We start from the raw sequence: 6046 nt of genomic DNA, 5'->3' as shown, positions 1-6046 counted from the left end.
TTAACTCTTATAACATCATTGATGGAGTGAATTTAGCCAAATTAGAAATTATGTAAAAAGACACGTGCAATAATAGAAAAACTAGCCACCGGCAATGCTAATAAGTCCACATGTGTGAATGAGCACACAGCTGGTCCACATTTTCCATTTAGCCACTGGGAATGCATCGGGGAAAAGCAGGCTGATGAAAGACAGGCTATATATAAACTCTGTGAATTTGCATCACAGGTTCTTTGCAGAAGAGTGAGTTTGATATGAAATGCAGCTTCACATGAGGTCAAGATCATCGCAACGACGTGGTAATGGAGCTGACCAATGTCTGAGGCACAACCCAGGGCTAACGGCTAAATGTGAGCTCCTTAAAGGAAAATTCCACCCTCACATACTTGTACACGGTCATACATCAACAGTTTTTGATTGTGATGCTGGAGTGATTTTTAAATGAGGTGTTGCGATTGTCCTTTTTGCCTACTAACTGCCATGAACATGTCGACATGGTTCACTGATGTGATATTTTTCCCACAATACTTTGTGACAACCTCTAGAAGCATGCCTGAACTTATTGCACAAAGTTTGGTGCAGCTATTACAGCAATAATAAAAAGCAATACAGCTGACAGTACACTTCAAATCAATTTCAGTCTTTTGCACAAGCAAGATTATGGATTTGGAACAAAAAACATAGGGCTTGTGCATTGATTGTTGCTGGGTAGAAAGCCTATGGCCAAGTGAACTTGTCAATATTTCACACATGCTACAGTGATTTTTTTCATACCCTTTAACCCACCCACTAGGTGCAGTAGGTGAGAATTGTTTGCTTACATACAGTATCTGTAAATCATTTGTGCAGTGTGTTTTCAGTTTAATTCTATTAGTTCTAGCACAAACCGGTGTATTTATTGCTTTGAGGAACTTACGTTCCCTGTCTGCAACATACTCTATGGTCTGTTCTTTCAACAACTTGCAAGCTTTTCCAAGTAGCATGGACACCGTTAAATGAACAGACCAAGGGGCTCGTTCCAAGACGTTATCTGGATAACTAAACATCAGTCCACGTTCTGGATTTAAGAGGCTTTAACTCAGCAGAGGTATCGAGATAACTCCGTAAACCCGCATTCTCTCAGTGTGCAGTTGTTGACATAGTCTGAGAATATTCCAAAATGAATTTCAATTTGAAGTATGCTGCAAAAGTGCAGGAGTTTTTCCAGCACAGAAAAGCAACAGTCATGTCCCTTAATTGAAACTGGGGGACTGACGTCAAAACATGATCATTACTGCTGAAGATTTAGATAGCTGAAGCATCTCCTGCTGCAAAACTCAACTGACATTACATGAAAAATATCTTTCTTGACATGTCGTCAGGTCTTCTGCATTTGGCCAGTTATGTGCAGAGAGAAAAAAATACTATCAAACAATAAGATGGATCCGCAAATACAACTTGCATCACAGCTATTTTAAAAACAGTCTTAAAAGTGTCTCAGGGTGAATTTTTGCTTTAAGATTGTGTCATTGCTTCAGTGTGTTTCAGATTTGGCATACTGGCGCCTCCATATGCGCGGTCCTGGTTTTTGGTGGTGAAGTCTGGCTATAGGGGCTTTGCCATCATGCAGATCTGGACCGTTGCCAACAGCCGCCTTAATGATGGTGAATGACGCAGGGAATCTCCCACTGTCTCATTGGCAGTTTGGTGCTCTGAATATCATATGACTCGGGAGCCTGAAATAGATGCGTATCAGGACAGATGGAACTCAATAAAATATCAGATGAAATTAGGACACAGATCCAAAATCATTCAATCACAGATCACCGACATGCAAACACTTAAAGAGTCAATCCGTTTTTAGTAAAATATGTAGAAAACATGGTGCTGATGAAGGTTAAAGGGGCATGAAGTGATCTATGGCTTTTGACTTATTAACCTCTATTGGTGAGCAAGCACATCGACAGGTGCCTGGCACAGCTTAGCCTGTAATTGAAATAAATAATAATGTAGAGATGAAGAAGCTCATGGTCAGAGATCCAATAAAAACATTTGATGAAGAGGTCATAGACTATACCCATGTTCAAAATACTGCAACAGGAGGAGTACTTTGGTTTTTTTTTTTGGGCTTTAAAACAAAGTGTACTTGCAGCTTTGCCAACGCTGGCTCCACCTCTGATTGCTGCACAGTTGAAAATGTTGAAAACAGTTGAAAACTCGATGATGGAGGTTGGCTGGTTGGTTGTGGTTAGAGTTAGCACTCATCTTAAGTAAGGTTAGGTATTAGAATCAAGCTCAAGATTTTAGTTTAAGGCTACATTTGTAGCTTGTGACTCCTTGCAATCTGTTAACATTTCACATAAAAGCAAAGATTTGAGAAAAGTCTGAAACCATAAGTTTACCTTTAGATTGCAGAAATGTATTTTTCCCTACTTTCCTGTACTGCTTTTCATCTCGAGACTCCTCTGATTCATCTTGTGACCCGTCGTCGGGGTCTTGACCCTCAGGGTTGGGAACCTTTGGGTTTAAGGTTAGGCTCAATTTTAAAAATGTCTTGACTTTTTAAACATAAAGAGATAAAGATTGACCTAGATATTAGTCAGTATATGTACAAAACCTGGCCAGTTTATGCACATATGCACTATTGTGGTTTGTTTCATGCAATGGAACTATACGCATTACAGCTACTGCGACTTTTTAAAAGAACCATATTCTAAATGCCATAATTCAGTCAGCAGTGTTTGACTGATGATGATTGACCGGATGTATGCAAAACAATCAAAGCCTGGACTGTTTATGTCTCACTGGCCAACAGGAAGTTTGCTAGTTGAGCATTTCTGGGCAGAAGAGGACTGGCTGTGGTTGATTCCCCAAGATGCTCCGAGAGTGACAGGGTGGGCCACTTCAACACAAACAAACACAACGCTCCGTCAGAGCCAGTGATACAGGCACGACAGAAAGCTGAAGGAAGGAAATTGTAACCGCTTGAGAATAAAGTGTCTAACCACTTACAATACATTAGGGGAAAGCGATGTGATTAATGACTCAAACATGTTTTGGAGAAAGTGTGTGGCTGACTAATACATATACAACTTTAATTCATTAAGGTATTCTAGCACTGGCAGCCAATTTAAGGGTCTCGGTGTCCATCAATAGAGAGCTCAGCTGTTAACAATGGCCTCTGCATTTGTAGGTAATAGCGCACTCGACAACCCACCACTGGACATTTTTCTATGTATGATTTACAGTGCATCACATTTAGGCCAAAAACCTCTCTAATCAAAAGCTGACAAAGAGTGGAGTGTTAACACTCACAAGGTTTTACAGATTAACACGATCATTCAAGTACACCAGGAGGGAACAGAGGAGGTTGATTTATGAACAAAGTCTCATCAAATATTGAACAGCGAGTCTGCACTAGGCAAGATAAGGAAGTCGAAGGACAGGCTGAGAGTAGACGGGAGCCTAATAATTGGGATGTAAAAGCGAAGGGGGAATACACAAGGGAGAAAGACGAAGAGAGTCGTAGTTTGCATAAAGCAGAGTAATCAGATTGAGAGAAAGAAAAGGGGGGTGAGAGGACAGCCGTGACTTGAAGAGGAATGAGAGCGAGTGGAGAACTGAGCCAAAATCAACAGTAATGTGAGGAGAACAGGACCAATGGAGGCATAGTCATGCTTAAAGTGCTATTTGATTTTACATTCTAACAACGGCAACTCCAATCACATGTCCTGCAATGTCCCCCTCAGCCTGTGCAACCCATTATAAACATCGCAACTTGTCTCGATTGCCTTCCCCGTCATGTCGCTCAACTCCTACGCTCTGCCAAAACAATCGCTCAGAATTAGTCGGTTTCCTTTTGCCAGCTGTTTGGCTCTCCTGTCTCTGTGCTGGCCATCAGCTCTCCAACTAGTCGTGACTTTTCTTTCTCACGGGGGAACGGTGGTGGCAGAGGGGAATGGATTTCACTCCCTGACAGAACAGTCTTTCTGCACCTTCTGTCAGAGGCTGAGAAAAAAAATCTATTTTCACTGTGTTACACCGAATTTCACTTGAACTGTACTTAAATATGAATTATTGGTTTATTTATATTTTTCTCTAACTCTCTCTTTTTCTGAGGTCAGGTTAAATAGTCAGGACATCGTGCACCTCCAAAGGCTTATTTCGGTGTTTAACTTAGGGAACATGATTTAAGTCCAGATTCAATTCCTTATTTTGCTGTGATGGCAGAATTTAAGATTGTGGAGAGGCAACAGTGGTCTGTGGAAACTGCAGGCCACCATAGACAGATAACTAGGTAGGTGTACTAAAAAGCATTGGAAGGTCGTCTCGATTTGTCCAACTTTGACTGCTGAAGCGCCATTCCGTGTAAAAATCATATTTTTACAAGGAATGAAGACTGTAAATTTTGTCCCACAGGGATTACCGACTACTGTTTTAAGACAGACTTCAAAAAATGTGAACCAAGTATCTTGTAACGCCGAAACATTACACTACTATGTTATATCATTTTGTCATACGCTTGCCTTCTTTCCTGATCTCATGAGCTGCTGTCTCAAAACTTAAATAGGAATTTCAACAGTGATGCAATGTTAGAGTAGAGAATAGGGACATCTGAAGATTTCAGAAGTTGGCGAAACCAATAGAGCAGCTTGACTTCTGATGATCTGAAGCCATGTGGAGACTCAGAGGATTTCGATAGATTTGGGCCGACGTGGGTTCACAGACAGTAAGGAAATGGAGTGAGAGTAAGAATCAGACACTGATTAAATCAGGATAACGAGGACAGAGATGGATGTCCTCCTTGAGCACCTGGAAAGCTAAGATGGATGGACGGAGAGATTTGCAGAGAGAGATCAGTGATATCTCTCGTCTCTACTCGTCTTTGCCTTTTCTGAGATCTTTTCTGCACATCTTGCTTTATGCAAAGCTGCAATAATGACTTTGAGGCTCGTTTGGTTGCTTTCGTCCTTGAAGGGTTCCTTATAAACAAAACATCATGCAGCACTTTTTTAATAAGTCAAACTTAAGTTTACGATGACACAAATTATGCACAATGAAAAATAATGTTGGCTGGGTTGGACTGAGTCCAACTGATTGACTGTTTCATGCCTATTTATTTAAATGCCTATTTAACTGTAAATTCAAAATTAATTTAAAATGTCAAATTACAATATGAACTATCTTCTGTTAAAATATCTTACTATTCTGTAGTTTGCCTTCATAGCTGGTGTGACAGTGTTGAGTGTTTATCTTCTAGTCTCTAATGAATGTACTATAAAGACCTTATGGACAGTCAGTTCAATTCATACTCTTCTTTTTGTCAATCTCTGTTCATCTCACTCACTCTCTCTCTCCCTATGTAGGACAGAGCATGTGTATAGATATATTTTCAGTGTATCGGTCCCCGGAAAGTAGAATTGGAGATCACCCAAGGAACAGATTGTCCCACTTTTACGTGCTGCAAAAGTGGAGCGGCCAAGTTGTGTCCTCTATATCCCTCTCTTTCATTGGGTCCCTACCCTTCAGCCTCTTTCCCACCGCCAGTGACGAGGAACCATCAAGAACACTCTAGGCCTGCTCCAACACAAGATGGATGGAATGAGTCACTAAACTGGGGGGGGGGGGGAGAGCACTCTGTTTTATATGAATGGTGCATCGCTAGCCATCAGGTCTGGGGGTGGTGCTCTGACGTAGCAGTTAAAGTGGGAAGGGCTAAGCTGGGGTATGATGGGTATCTGATGATAACCCTGCTAATCAGTAATTAAGTGGATGATTAAAATAACTCAGCACTCCATTTCACAATAAACATCCGGCTCTTTCCAGCTTGATCCCCCCCCCCCCCCCCCCCCCCCCCCTATCGCCACCTCACCAAGGCCAATCTTTTTTTAGGAAAAAGGGGCCACGGCTTACTTCAGAGGTTACACACCGCTCGCCTGATGTTCAAAGCACGTGTGCATGCACATACACAGTTTGACTCTTTAAGCAGCACTCACACACACACACACACACACACATATGTCCTGAATGTCTGGCAGAAAGCAGCATTGAGTGCCAGACCAGTCAG

The sequence above is a fragment of the Anarhichas minor genome, unplaced genomic scaffold (genome assembly GCF_050575085.1).
Source record: "Anarhichas minor isolate MPS153535 unplaced genomic scaffold, ASM5057508v1 ptg000017l, whole genome shotgun sequence".
NCBI classification, from domain to species: Eukaryota; Metazoa; Chordata; class Actinopteri; order Perciformes; family Anarhichadidae; genus Anarhichas; species Anarhichas minor.
The sequence above is the reverse complement of the archived record's forward strand: the minus strand, read 5'-3'. Positions refer to the sequence as shown.